The 16,381-nt window shown below is 34.5% G+C and overlaps 1 long non-coding RNA gene across 4 annotated transcripts in view; it reads right to left on the bottom strand.

The window, feature by feature from the left end:
- Positions 1–362: 362 nt before the first annotated feature.
- The window catches only part of LOC145673774 (uncharacterized), a 42,799-nt gene continuing 26,780 nt past the window's right edge, over positions 363–16,381 (bottom strand). For 3 of the 4 annotated variants that reach the window (XR_014128806.1, XR_014128804.1, XR_014128803.1), the window contains 2 exons: positions 11,777–12,996; positions 363–3,481 (listed from right to left, as the gene is read on the bottom strand). This is a non-coding gene — a long non-coding RNA (uncharacterized LOC145673774). The remainder of the gene's footprint in view (positions 3,482–11,776; positions 12,997–16,381) is intronic. The other variant, XR_014128805.1, reaches the window with a different exon arrangement.

Genomic DNA, 16,381 nt, shown 5'->3' with positions numbered 1-16,381 from the left:
TCTTATGTATCCAACCTCCAGTTTGTACTGTCGCTGACTGTACATGCGTAGAGAAATATCGGCAACTGAAACCTCTATGTAAACACCTTCCTTTCATCGCCGCCACTTTTCCCATTTCTACGTTTGCTGTAAAAACCTCCCTCGATTCTGCCTAAAGTTTCATAATTCATTCCTGAAATATCACTCCTCTCTTTTCCTTTCTATAGACAACAGGCTCGACAGCTACGCTTCACTTGTCATATCTTTTTAACACTGTCCCAAACACTTTTTTTTTCATATTATCAAATATTTAACTTTGAAATTTTATACATTAAAAAAATAAGGAAGTCGTAACACAAAAAGAAAGCAATAAGATAGCAATATACTTTATTGAGCGACTTGTAATTACATCTTAAAATTCTTAGCAGTCTCTTTTTTATTTTGAGAAAGATTGTTATTATTTTTTACGTTTGTGTACAAAGAAAATATATAACATTATCTAGACATTTAAAAATAGTTTCGTTACAAGATGATAGCAACTGCAACAACAATTCTATAATGCATCAAATATGTCCGGAATATATTCTGGGTTAAAATCTAGACTAAAAGAAGCAAATCCATTGATATTTTATGTGCCATGCTCTACGCATTCCCTTAATGTGGTAGGATCTGGCGCAGCAGAATGTTCTTATATCTCCAGATCATTTTTTTTTGACTTGTTGCAAGAACTTTTTTCTTTTTCCTCGACCTACCGATGGAATATTTTCGAACCATTTTTCAAGCCTGACGATAGGAATATTTCTATCAAATCACTGAGCAAACAAGATGGTCCGCCGGGGAAGATGCATGCAAAAGCTTCTACAGAGATTTTAATTCAACTGCAAAGGTTCTCAAGTGTATGATTCTCAGCCAAGATGAAAATAAAAAAAAAAAAAAAGTTCAAAGGCCTTTTAAGAAAACTTGTTTCTCCTGAAACTTCGTGTATAGCAGGCTTATGGGGAGACGTTCTAAGTAGATTTAATTCTCTGAGCGGAAAGATACAATCTCATATGACTGAGCTACAGTTATGAGTTTGTTCACATCTCTCATTACACTAGTGGATGAACTGAAAGGTTCTATATCATGGCTGGTGAGAAAAAGTAAAGGACGTCCAGACTGTTCTTGAAATTGATGGTGAATGCATAGTTAACAGACCTAAAAGATTAAGAAAAAGGAAGAAATTCGTTGATGAATCAAATATATCTGAATAAGAGGAGGAAAAGGACATAGTTAATCTAGATCATCGTCTTCAAGAAACCTTTGTTGTGGTCATTCACAAGATTCTTCCCGAATTAACAAGAGAATCGCGGTCTACAATGAATTTCTCAACAGAGTTTTCTTCTTAACGAATCTATGCAACTTCAATGTCGAAGAAATCACCACAACAGCGACTTCTCTGCAGGAAGTGTATGCAGCTGACATCGAGGAATCTTCGTTTGTTTTTGAGTGCGTTCATTTAAAAGGATTTTAGCTGAAGAGAAGTTGGGAAGTGCTGAAGAAAAGTTACTATCGCAACTTAACCGATTTCTCATATCGAAAAATTTTCAGGACTTATATCCTGAACGGGGAACGCAGGTATCTGACACTTGTAAATTTTTAGGGTTAAAATTAGACTCTAAGTTAACATAGAATGATCACGTGAATGATTTGTTGAGGAAACTAAGAGCGAAAATATATCTTATACGTAAAGTTAGTAAGATTCTAACTATAGAAACATTGAAAGCAATTTATTTCGGATTGATACAGTCAATTCTATCGTATGGAATCATTTTCTGGGGTAATACCTGTTATGCGAAGAAAGTATTTACAATGTAGAAGAAAATGTTACGAATAATGTTATCAGTTCCGTTCCATACACCAAGTAGACCACTGTTTCAGAAACTTAAAATATTACCATTGCCGTGTATATACATTCTCGAAACATCATTCATACATATGAATAAAATAAACTTTCAACTCAATTCGGACCTACACCAATACAACACAAGAACAACCAATCATATTCATATACAAAATTTCCGCCTAACAAGAACTCAAAATTTGTTACACCACATAGGAATAAAACTTTATAATAAATTACCAGATCGTGTCAAACGAATGCCAAACTTGCAGTTTAAAAGACACCTCAAGTTACTGTTACTTAAACATATTTTCTATGGTTTAGATGAATATCTTCAGTGTGACCTTTCTTTGTAATGTAAATATTAAGATTTATTTGAATTTTGAAATATATAAAATAAGGTACAATTTATATTTTCTCTAAAAATACACTTTTAGTTTAAGTTTTATCGTTACGTATATATTTTGTATTATTATTATTATATATTGTATTATTATATATATATTTTTTAATAATTGTATTATTAATTGTAGCGTTTCTCTTGTAATTATTATTATTATTAATTGTAATAGTAACTGTATCTCTTGACGAAGCCATGAACGCTAAGTTCTTACGGCGGAAAATGAAATAATTAATTAAATAAATAAATCCTAACATAAGTATTTACCTTAAAGTGTTTTTATGTACACCAGCAATAATAAGAGTCAAGCCATTTTCGATGGCTAAAAGAGCTAGATGAGCCAGTCTATTCTCAGAAAGAGCAGATCTCAAATACCTTTTGATTACTGGCAGTGTGAGAAACTATTTGAGGTCTACTCTTTCTCAGAAGAGACTGGTTCATCCAGCTGTTTTAGCCATCGAAAATGACTGGACTGTTAAACTTAATTTTGATGACGTTATTAGTGATTTTGCTAATAACAAAGCAAGACATAAACTGTTTTGATACACAAAAGTTTTAGAAGCGTCATTTTGTAAAATTAAATACAATAATACAGAGTGGCCAAGATAAAAAAAAGTTCCGTGTGATACGAAACGTCAAATTTGCAGCTTTCTGGAGTGTGGTTATTTCTTAATATTAGTGCAGCGCTTGAGCTGTGTCACGTGATGCTGAGCTGACTATTAGTGACCATAATAATTTACTATTCTGTAATCTGTATTTACAATAAATGAGTTAGACATGAGACCTCTTTCACTTTGGCCACCCTGTATAACTCTTTATATCATTTAAGATTGTTTTATATTTTGCCGTCTTATACACCATATAATGTTGAATAGGTTAGGCAGAAGCCAGGTACGTTTTAATGAATCTACTCTAAATACTAGCCAGATACAGGAATTGAAATATATTACATAAAATGAGTAATAAGAAATAATAACAGTAATAACTAGTAACAGTAACAATTCGTAATAGTAATAATTATAATTTAGTAGCAAACGTAAAAGTAATATTTTAAGAAGTGGATCTAGGAGAATGGAAGTTTTGGAGAGCGATGCAATTGCTGTGGTTAGGGGTGGCAATTTTGCTAGGGCCCATGGGCACAAAACATGGAAATCCGGCCCTGTACATACTGGGTGACTGACAGAAGTCCTTTCTGATTGCTGCTCTCCACATTTCTTATATTTCTGAAATTAAGAAAATGGGAGAATTAATTCTAGGTATGATCAACATCACAACAATCAAAATTAAAATCAAATTATGAGTTTGCAGTTTAATAAGTTTTTATATTTAATTTTAAAGAGTAAAAATTACGTGACCGGGACTGGGGATCGAACCTGGGACCTTCTAGATTTAAACTGTACAAACGAGACTCAAAGGTATACAAAGTTACAATTACAAATTCCAAATTGAACTACAAATTACAAAATGTATTATTATTGAAATGTGTTTACGTAAGCACTATGAAAGATTAAACACTTAAAATATCAGGTTTGAAAGAAATGCATGTCTTCCGTACAATGCAAAGAATGTGTTGATATGAATAATTATGGGAGGTTATGAAATCATTGTAGGTAAAACACAGTACCATGAAAAGCACTTTAAGAAAGCATGCCCTTACACTCTTTTCTGTTATGACAACCTATTATAGAATTAGATATTGCAGTTGTTGCAAGAAAGCTGAAAAATGTGTATAAAACCAAGAAGAGATTCAAAGATTTCTACTGTAAAATGAGAAATGAGCCGCCAGTAAAGCAGAAAAGTACCCTCTGATACTTATCACATTTGGGTGCAACACAGCATGCTTTCCACTAATCTAATATGTTCAGTATCCTTGCAGAAATCAACCTCCAAAGCACACATGAAGTCTTTCTAATTATAATGTTTGTATATAATCCCTACACTTCGGATTTTAAAGTCCTACAAAGTGTAAATTAGAATTTTAAAGAAGTGCTTTCTAGGATGTTGTTTTAACACTTTGTTAGTTATTGTGCACTTCAAAATTTGCCTTTTAAGGCTATTTTAATAAATTTTAAGCTAACAAATATTATAGGGAATGAAAATATTCGTTATATGGAATTGTTACTGCGAGTTGAAATCTGGTACAGCAAAAAGCATAGTTTATTTATTACTTTACTTTTCCAAACTATATGGAATATAATACTTTTTTATTGAAAAAAACCTATATTTGAAATACTGTATGGCGCGACATCCTCATTTCACGTTCTTAGAATGACACTGAGAAAGATGTATTTTGACTTGCTTTTCTTATTAACCCCACCCACCACAAATCATAAAGCAACATAGTGCTTGGAGGGAGTCTTGTCATTGCAATGTGGAAAACAAATTCACTATAAAAGGTTACGGTTGTTATTTAGTGTGTTAAAAATATTTTTAATTTCAAAAGCATTTAAGACATTTAGGAACGTCATGAAATTTAAAAGCAAATTTAAGGTATTTTAGATCGTAACATCCAGATTAGAACATTTTGGGTATATAAAATTAGTATTTGCTCATAGCAACTTAAAATGTAAAGAAACACGATATTTCTACATTAATTATAAAGAAATAAAATAGGATCAAATCTAGTCCGAATATCCCTTCTGCATTTTCCTAGCCTTTTAAGTTTCTTTTCTTTTCTTTCTTTTTTTCTTTTTCTTTTTTTTTTTTTTTTGGTTTCCCTGGCTAAAACCCATTTCCTTGACTTTCCAGAGTATGGACACCATCATAACCTTCTCTATGTTCCTAGCCACGAAGTGAAAATGGCAACGCCGCATTATCTGTCATAGGTAGTCCGATGGTCCTGCCTAGTGGTTGTAAGGAAATGCAGAAAACACGAAAAAGCAGCAATACCATACTTATTACACCATACGTGATGATGTGCGTGTCTTACGATTATTATAGTTTAAAGCGTATATTTTGCAAAAGAAAAGGTGCATCAGCTGTATGAAAATCACAGTAAATTCTGGACAATACGAACGTGTTTCATACGAATATCTACGATGCTCAGTGCAGTTGTATTATACAGATCCATAGATTGTAAAATGTACAGAAAAATTTGGGCAAGTCTTTAATTTGTCCATTTGATGTCGAGAACATAACCCAACCAACCCCTGTGGGGCTTCTAACCCGTTCCTACTACCGCTGGCGCAAATTCCGGGGGATAAGGGGGGCATGTCCCCTCCAATCTTGAAACTGAGGGAAACTGTACCCCCAATAATCCGATTTGCAATGTGTTTTGGGGGAGAAATTTGATTATTTTTGTCCGATTGCTACAAAAGGAACGTGAGATGAAATTGATGTCCTCGAGAATAAGCCTCAAATCTACCCGCCTCCCAACGTTAAAGACAACTCTGCTCCTCTGATCCTCCACAACATTGTTTTTCAACTTCATAAATATTTTGGACATCGCAAAATATAGTATATATTAGGGATGGGCAAAACCAGTTTTTATAAAAACCGGAAACCGGTTTCTAGGAAAACCAAAACCCGAAAAACAGAATTTTATGTTTTTTTACCGAAACCGGTTTCAGTTTTCTCCAAAATCAGTTCGGTTTTCCCCGAAACTAGTTTCGATGTAAACTTTTGAAAAACACAAAACTACTTTTGTGAAAACGGAATCGGTTTTCGGAGAATAACGAAACAATATTCTACTCAGAAATAGAAAAATTTTGGGAGAAAACCGAAACCGGTCTTTTGGAGAAAACCGAAACCGTTTTGAAAATTTTCAAAACCCAATTTCGTTTTTCTTTTTTTAAAAACGCATACCGAAAAAGAGGTTTTGTGCCCACCACTAGTATACAGCTATATATGGGAACGGTTTTACCCGTCCCCCGAATGTTGAGGACAGATTTGCGCCGCGGTCTACTACTACTACTATTGCTACTTATATTATGGATCCGTATAGTAAAACTGCACGCAAGGCTCTTATTGAATGATTTTTAAGATCAACAAAGAAACGTTCATTCTGTTTTTATTTCTCATTAAAATCCTGTCATAACGCAGAAACAGGATATACACGGGGGCTACGGTGAACGGGCACCCCTAAAATTTTCACGGTAGTCTTGCAATATAGCTACTATAATTATAATATGGTTGGATAGGTCTTCCCTACACTTTTGGGCTGCTTACGTGTTTGAGGATATATATCAGTACTTAACAAGCATGTAGATAACTGGTTCACCATATGTGTAATATTAAGAATCTAAAGTACAAGAGTCGATGTGTTACTAAATTGCATTCCTCAGATGTTTACTTTGTCAGCATGTAGCGAGAAAACATGTTACGGAAACCACGTCATAATAATTCGTAAAATACGCACTCCAGTTAGTTCAGAGACGAGAATAATGTAAAACTGAAATGAAATATTTGAGTGTTACGTCTTACGCTTATGCCGGCTAGGTTAAAGGAGACGGTGATGATGAGAAATGAATGAAGTGGTGGAATGAGGAGAGCGGGAGAACCCCGAGGAAACCCATGCATACGATGTTTGTCCACCACAAACCGGACATAATGGCACGCAGAGGAACAAAAGTCGCGTCACACCGAAATGATAGTTTATAGCTCTTGTTTTCTTTCACTGTTTATAAATTAAGCTACAGTGGGTTGGGTTAGGTTCGGTTATTTTTTATATATAATTTTTATAGTTGACAATCAGCTACAGCCAATCCTACCCCACGGCGGAAAGTCATATAATCCAAGTTTTTTTTTCTTTTTTGCTTATTCCAATGTTTTGGCTCGAAAACATTCTAATTTGCGTTTTTCCTAACTTTCCTAACCACAAACTTTCCTAACACTATTTTTGTCCCCTGTACATTTTACTTTCTTTGAAGTAGATCAAGAAACCCAGACCATCCGTTACATCGTCACTAAGTTGATTTTGTAACTGGATTTAAATTGTGGGCATTGCTTCCGAAAGTGGGTCGTACATTTTTACACTCGAATTCTGATGTTTCTCATGTGAATTGCATAAATATGTATTCCTTTATCACTTGGAAGTGATAATACAAGCACTTTTGAACATCTTTGTCACTTTCCAAAACATAAACTACATAAAGAACCTAATCCGAAGTTTTGTCGCGATCACAAGATACATACAATCAACTATTTCACGTTTCCTTTGCTGAGGAGATTCTACGGACGGGACCTACAATTTTTGGTAAAGTAGATCCCGATTCACTGCGTTCAATTGCATCCTCAGCGGACTTGAAACCACAATCACGCGCACCGAAGGATAGTGTTCAGACCACTGCAGCGACTGTCTTAAAATTGTTGTTTCCGAAGAAAATAACTTTACTTACTGTAAAGTATGTATGGTGAACATTTAACATTCTTCTCGAGGGCAAGAGAAAAAAAATCAGTTCAGTCAGACTGTCACTCGTAATATCCGTAGTTTGACTTCCAGCTGGACAACCATCGTGACTATGTTGGTTTTGATGAAAACTGGGATAGGTATGTAAGTATACAACTGGAGAATAATTTTTACTAAAGAGAAAAAGTCTTTGAACAAGCAACCTACTTTGTGGAAAAAAAAATTCAATGTTTCGTCTCCTCCCCAAATAAAATTGAATTAAAAAAAACGCTCTAGGATTCAGAGTTGCGGAATAGGTATATTAGGGTTTCCCTTATTTTGGGTAATTTCGTGTTGCGATACGCACACCCCACAAATGTATTCCATGTGACCATAAACATTCATTAGTGAAATAGCAGCTCTCTACGAGAACGTTAACCCGTGCCGTCTTGAGGACAAAGTCATGAAATAGCGTTTCCACATTATAATTTAGAATTTCCAACCGTGATAATTGTTTGCGTTGACTAAGTCTAAAAGCATCCGCTGAACAGTGTTGCCATTAACAGAAGGGAGAAATTGAGTTTGGAAGAGATGCAATAACTCGGAAAAGCTCACTGGTGCTGTATGGTTTAAAACCTATAATGCAAGGCGGTAGAGCATGAGGAGTAGCCGTGGTTATGTGAGATTGATAACTCACGTACTGACAGATATATTCGGTGTCTTGTTAAAGTAGAGAACTAAGGTTTGTAAAAGATGGCAACGCTGCACAGCAGCGGCTTTTTTACTCTTGATTTCATCATGGTTATCAGCGTCCTCAAAAGCCCACGAGTACATAAAATCATGCAAATTGAACGCTGTTTTCATATTTTAACCAGGTTGTTCGGATTCTAATCCGCTGTGCAGCGTTGCCACCTGTCACAAACCTTCCTTGTCAGCATTTACGAGATATCGTATATCTTGGTCGGTTATCGATCTCACGTAACCATGGTTCTACTCCTCATGTTCTACCGCCTTGCATTATAGGTTTTAAAGCATACAGAACTAGTGACCTTTTCCGAGTTATTGTCTCTCTTCCAAACGCAATTTCTGCCTTCTGTTGATGGCAACACTGTTCAGCGGATGCTTTTAGACTTAGAGTCAACGCAAACAATTCTTGTCAATATCTGATTTAAGATGTACAAAAGATTAGTACCTCACTCCCTGTGTGCGCCAACACATATTACACGTTATTTCTCGAAAAGTTTGCAACACTGATATGCCTTTACAATCTCTTTTGTCTTTATTTTTTATTGCTACTACCAATGATGATATTCAATTTAGGTCATTCCATTTACAAAAACAAAACTCCATTTACAATACCCCCGACCCCTTGAATTTGTAGGGCTAATATATACTTCGTCATATTAATTGATAGACGCAGCTTATAAAGTGTTTAACCACAGTCAAGGAGAATCATCAGGCTACGTTTAGAACTTTGCTAAGCAGTTGTTAAGTTCGCTATTTGATTTTCATCTTGGTGCACAAAATGGTCGAAGATAAAACTAGTTATACCACCTTCTGTATAGAAATAGTAATAACCGATGCATGATCATTACAATAATCGACGCTTCATCTAGACGATTGGTATCATGCATTTTTTTTTTTCCATTTAAAGTAAGATACAGCACGTGGCAGCCATTTTACATTCAGAGATATGAGAAAGATAAAAGCAAACACTACAGTATAAATAAGATACAAATGGAATCAATAGTTCATCAATTTTAAGTACCAAGTTCCAGTTCATTGCGTTTTCAGCTTCCACTTCTATAAATCTTGTTTCTTTTATTTTCTGAGTCCTTCCATCTTCCTGTCCCAACCCTTTCATTTCCCTACAATCCACTAAGAGTCCCGTGTCTCTTATTTGTTTGTAAATAGCATTAGTGTGTCCGATGAAGCCAAGTTGTTAATTGACGAAACGTTACACGATTTTGGTTTCTAAATAAAGCGCATTTACTTTGATCAGCTATTATTTTATTTTATCCTGAACTTACTGATGTGTCAAGGTCTGACATATTTTCCACTGATATTCCTTAATTCACACACATATAGAAATCATTGTACAAAATATCAGTCAAAATTTTACACAACAATACATCAAAACGCTAGAAACTAAACTACTTAATACTATCATGCAACTTGAAATAAATTTTGTAACGGGGAAAATTACAGATGTAATACATTTTGACCATATATTTTAATTAAAACTAACACAAAGCATGAATATCAAGAGAAGGCTCCCACAACGTTTACACACAAAATAAAAATATAGTAGTACAATGTACACCACTAGGCGAAAAGCTTATTATTTAACCCGGCGGCACTGGCACCAAGTCTCACAGACCCGTGCCAACTGTTTCTGTAGCCTGTTACTAGTAACTGGCGGTTGGTTCTGATTGGGGTTCAAATTGAAAATTTTATTTTTCAATGGACACTTCTGAACATGATTTATTACCGTGAGATACATATTGAAACTTTTAAACTTTTCAGCAAATAATAATAGTAATTCTACCAAATTTTTCATCTCTCTTCAATTTTTCCAAAGATACACTAAAATGTAACATTTGTATTGAAATTCGCAATATACCTGTCTCATATGCGTAATACAAAGTAAAATTATCAACAAAAAAATTTAAACTAAAATTGTTAGGTAAAGATTTAATATTAAACACATGGGTCTGTGAGACTAGGCGCCAATGCTCAAGTCACATTAACAGGCATCAGTGCTGCCGTGTTAATAGTGTATCATGACTAAATTAAGTTTTATGAATTATGAAGAAAGAGCAAGAAATTTCCTTTTCTTATATGATGTTGACTTTTCATTTTTTAGTTTTGTGTAATTGCTTAGAAGTATATTGCTCAGAATACCGCATACCATGCTAAAAATAGACCGAGAATTGATTCCACAACTTTTACTACTATAATTTAGATTAATATAAAATGTATGGTCTGAAGAGAGTGATTTTAGAGTCAATGTTTGTAGAACACATTTTTGGGAAGTTTGTCGTAGAAACGTTGTTAGTAATTCTTTACTATTAACAATATAGTGCAAAATGGCATACATGTGAAACAAAATAAATTTTATTTGATCTGTTGCTACGCAAAGACCTTCGCTTTGAAGGTAATCAAAATAAGGATTATCTATATTATTTCTCTTACGAGCCACTACTAAACTTACACATTCCTCACATGTCACTTTTTTCTAACACAGTGAGCTGCATAACCAGCCACATAGATCCTCGAATCCTCATCTATGTCGTCACAAGGTTCCAAATAGGATGACATCAATACACATTCTACATCACTGGTGTCAAAAGACTGATTATCAGAAGTATAATCCTCAATCTTCAGTACTGGGTAGCCTTAATACATGCTGTAACCTAATTTTAGACTCGGATTCTACTATCTGCGTATACGAAACATTGTAGTTACATCCTGACATGGACCTATAACAACTCAATCGTTTTTCTAAATTATCACTCTGAAATTAGCCAGTAAGCACATACTCAACTGAAAAATTAGAAAAACAGTAGGTTGTTAATTGGATCATTACCGTTGTTGTCTGCATGAGGGCACCGTAAGTGTCCCTGGTGAGTGATGCTGTATTAGGATATTCGTACCATGATTTCAACCAGTCCACATATTGCTGTAAATACTGAATTCTGGGATCATTGTCAGTAGTAATAGGCATTCAATTATTAGTCCCTTTCAACTTTTCCTTTTAATACATTTTTGACGTTCATTACCTTCCACCATTTGTTTAATATTTCCAAGAATTTCATTATTACTCCACATTCACTGTTGTTCGTAAGGACTGCAATAGTGGTATCATGAAAAATATTGCACACAAACTTTACATTTTGTCGTTCCAAATTGTAAGGGTACAAAGACTTATTGTACAACTTATACGCCTTCCGCAAAATGTTTTCTTCCTCGACCTCGTATGAATACACTAATGTTTTTTTAGTCTTTCAAATTTAACCAACAGTTACGTATATTCTTAAATATATGTACACTATCATACATAAAAATTTTCTCTCCAGGATACCGCGGATTAGTGAAGCTATAAGATCCACTAGCAAGAAATTTAAATAGGCTCTGATTTATTCCATTATTGTCTGTAATTATACACACTACCTTGAAGCCTTGAACATACCTGACTAATTTTTGGACAACCTCATGAAAACTTCAAAAACCCGAACTTATCATGAAAGTTTGCACAGTGGTGGCTTGTTCTGTTGGACTGTTTTCAGCATAACCTGTAATTATTTTAGCTTTGTAAGTTAAACAACTTTCAATATGAATTTCATCTATTAATAATGCTACAATTCTTTCAACGCTATTGAGATTTTTAAAAATACACTTCATTGCTTTTCTCAATTTCAGGCAAAATATTTAATGAGGAAGACAATACTTGCAAACGCCGGACACTTGCCAAAATTAAGAAGTTTTTCAAAATTTCATATACTTTTAGAGAATGACTACACATGAAAACCAAACACTAAAGTGTGTTTGGAATACCTTCTTAGTGGGATATTTAAAAGCATAAGCTGATCAAGAATTCAATATACATTAAAATTATCCTTATCTATATATTTAATTGCAGTTTTTATACTGTCACAACCTTTACTTATATAATAGCTGGAATCACGAGTAACCTGAGTCACATTTGCATACCTAGACTAATAGGTTTTCAATCTGAGACCAAAGACTGAGTTTCAAGTTACTAGGTAAAATCCAATTATGATCCCTTACTGACAAATCATAATTGCAAATCAACACACAAACAATCATGTCATTCTTAACAATTATGCTGTTCATTACAATTACTTCTTCAATCTCTTGGTTAACATCACAATCATATTCAGTATGTAAAAATACACATTTGAATTAACAACTTTCACGTTCCATTCACGAAGATTTAGTTTTGTTAATAAATCATTTACAAAATCACCGAAATTCTCAATAACACCTGAAGACAAAAACTGGTTAACTTCTTCCTCATGTCTTTGTATTATTGTCCTCCGTCTTTCTTCTGGATTCTTCCTAACGTTTCTTTGACTGGACAAATACGAAGGAAGATTTTTGAATATACCACCAACCTCCATCCACCAGCTTCGGGTAAGTTAGATCAGTCGTATGTTTGCTTCTTGTAGAATCTGTATACTCCTCAGTTCTGATTATTTCAGAAGAGTCGAAGTGGTCTGGAACACACTGCTGAATATTTCGTTGCATTCCAATTACTTCTTGGTATTGGGCTTAACCATTTCTTGAAAAGCTGTTCATCATTGGGAAATGAGAATGCTGACTTTGTACCTTCAGTTTTAAGAGTACTGTTATAGATTTGCATACTGGAACGCAACACCATCGTGGCATCTGAAAAAAAGAAAAGTATCCTAGATCACACAGCTTATCAAATTATCATTTACACATATATAAGATACTGAGTTTGTTATTAGCGCCCTTGTTATCGTCCAACAACGACATACAAACAAACGGCATACACTGTGTTTTAAGAAGCAGTAAAACGTTAGCACAGGAAAAAAAGGAGAGGGGGGAATGTTACCCATTCAGACCAACGTATTTATGAAAGTTTGAACTTCTGGACCTAGAGAAACGAAACTTGCCATGAGGTTTATCATCATGATTAGGTTACCCCGCATCGAAAAGTGCAAAAGTCTCCATCTTTAATCCAATATATACGGTTGAATTTCGTAAATCGCATGAAAAGCATAGACCAGATGTTGGAACAAGGCGGGATCAGGGGAAGGAGACTCAATATAGCGAGGCGAGTTTTAACATTGACGTTAAATAATGTCACAGGTTTAGAAGTTTTTTTTTTTAAAAAAAAAAAAAAAAACTAGATTAACATTTTCTAAAACTCTAGTCATGACTTTGTAATTAAATATCCATACACAAGTTCTAATAAAAATGACCGATTTCTTTAAATAATGCGAGAGGAGTTGTAACGACAAAACTGAATGTCGAACACATCTAGTGGCATCTCGCAGCAAGGTATTGGTTTCTGCAGTGCTCCTTCTTATGCGTTAGTTGTCAAGATAAACTTATCAACAATTCATATACATCATATATTTAATCAGAGCCCCTCCATAGCCGGCTGATTACGCTTAGCAGTTTCAGTGCGAGGAGTTTCGGAGTCGATACCCGGCGATGGCTGAAATTTTGATGTTCATCCAGGACAAGGGAATAGATAACTTGCCCATCATATGAGCATAAGATTTTAGTATTCTTTCAAGAACGAGGCCAAAGTGTTACTATGTTTACTTTACTATTTCTAAACCAAAATAGCCGAACTTTATCTAGCAAATTAAACACACTAAAGCTAGAAGCAGCAAACATACGTCCCTCTAGACGATTTTGGAATACGATGTATGAAAACCAGACAAACGTGACTCTAAAAATTCGGTCATCGTTTCGCTAAATGTATATACCTAAAAATTCGGTCATCGTTTCGTTAAATGTATATACCTCATTTTCAAAGTTCCACTTGATGTCAAATAGTCCTAACTCCATATTTCCTTACCTCTTAGCGCTAAGGAGACATGATGGAGTTAAGTCGCTTTGATACCAAGTAGGGGTTTCAAAATTATGTACATCTAAGAAAACGATAAGCGAATTATTGAAGTTGCGTTTTTCTCTGGTTCTCACGCATCGAATAGCTGTTTAATAAAACATTCCCGTATCTCAAAAGTGATTCACACTACTGTCACTCTCACTGGTTTAACACTACAGGGCAAATATTTCCAAAAACAGAGCAAACTATGAAAATCTGTTTCTGCAGGTCGATAGCCATTGAAAGGGCTAAAATTACGAACTATATAGTAATATCATTGGTAAAACAGTATTGCCAATCCTAAAAATATTTTTTCTTCGAATTGCACTACGGTAGTTTATTACAAATATGAAATTTATATAAAGATCCAAATTCAAAGATGTATCAACTTTTACGTAGTGTTGCAAACTTACAACACTACATTGTTACAAAAATTATATTTTTTAGTATTGTCCGCTCCTTATATCTTTGAAACAAATTTTCAAATATTCCTTGCAAGTCAATAACCAGTGTGAGCAATACCACGAAAGAAAGTGTTGCAACCAAAAACATATTTTTTTTTAAAGCCGGATCCTTATGTTGAGTTGGACACATTGTTTACTTTCTGACATTGTTCTCTTGTATCTGAAGATAGCCCACTGCAGTTATTATTGATCTAAAAAAGCAAAATAACCTTTTGTAATGATGATGTGCCGTTACTTTGCAACGCTTCGTGCAAGTCTTTGTATGTAGATTGCATAATTATAATAAACTGCCATAGTGCCATTCGAAAAAAATAAAGTATATCTTAGGATTGACAACACTTTTTATCAATGACACTGCTACATAGTTCATAATATTAGCCCAGCTAATGGCTATCAACCTGCAGAAAGAGATTTTCATTATTTCTCTCTTCCATTATTGATATTTGTCTCTATATTGAATATAATATTAGGAATACCTAACGTAAAACAAAGCCATAATATAAAATATTTTCCTCATAAATTTTGTTAAAGCTTTCATAAGTCTCGTTCTGCAACAACATATGTGCTGGGAAATAATGATTCAGGGTAAATCAAATCAACACCTTCATTCAGCTGCAAATGCATTCCCACACTGTGCGATATCACTCTATTCCATCTAACCTGATAGGTAATAAATATAAGCTAAGCCACAAATCTGTAGTATGTGGGCTACTCCATGTAGCAAATCAAACAGTATTTGCAATAGAGTGCCGATTATCCGATCTAAATGGGGTGTGGCCTAGTCGGACGACGCGGAAAGTAACAAATACGACATTTAAAACTGACAAAATACATTCATTATTCCAAAACTTACAGTCAAACGAACTTCAAATTTATACTGTATGTACTATAAAGGACAATCAACCCTGATGAAAAACGTTGGTAATTTTCTTTTGTTTGCCAGCTGTTTGACGTATTTCACGGACTTCTTTCTACTGCCAACCAGGTCGGATAACCGGGACACTACTGTATTAAAAAAAAGAAAGTTGGGAGAACGAATCATAACTTTTGTTTACCCATGGCAATACCAAGTTTAGAATGGCAGATGGTTGTGCATAACTGTAACAAAAGATTGCTTTCTGACGTTGATATCAGATGTTATGAATAAAGTCAGAATGGCTGCTTCTCTCAAGGTTGGAAATCGTACAATAGTTACTGTATTGCCACATGATTGTAGATTATGTCCTCATACAGTGCAATAGAAAAAGAAGTTCATCACACAGATTTTGCCAATAAAGTGATTTCAGTTTTGCATCTCTTATCAGTATTCATGCTTATGTCCCTCACAATTCTCCTCAATCTGCTCCAAATGTCAATTTTTTACCTACTGAACCTTCAAACATTTTGACCTGAAATAATCAATAGCTGTACTTCCAGTCTTCAGACAGCCAAAAGTGGTAGAAGAATGGTCTGTCTTGAACGCCTATCAGGTTAACTGAAATAGAGTATTCATTACTCTTCAGTTCAATACAGGAATTACACGCCACAAAATAAATATTATAGCTAATTACTAAAATCTAAGTCTAAACTATGACAAATGCATAAAAAATCCTCACAACCTTGGCAGGAGTTAGAGACACGGAGCCTCTGATTACATGTTATTATCAGATCCACGGTTCGAACCCCGCCAAAGCTGACAGAATTTTCTATGCTTCTTTATTTTTTTAATTCACTGATGGCAAAC

This window comes from Thermobia domestica, chromosome 17 (assembly GCF_964235325.1).
Source record: "Thermobia domestica chromosome 17, izTheDome1.hap1.1, whole genome shotgun sequence".
NCBI lineage: Eukaryota > Metazoa > Arthropoda > Insecta > Zygentoma > Lepismatidae > Thermobia > Thermobia domestica.
The sequence above is the reverse complement of the archived record's forward strand: the minus strand, read 5'-3'. Positions and strand labels throughout refer to the sequence as shown.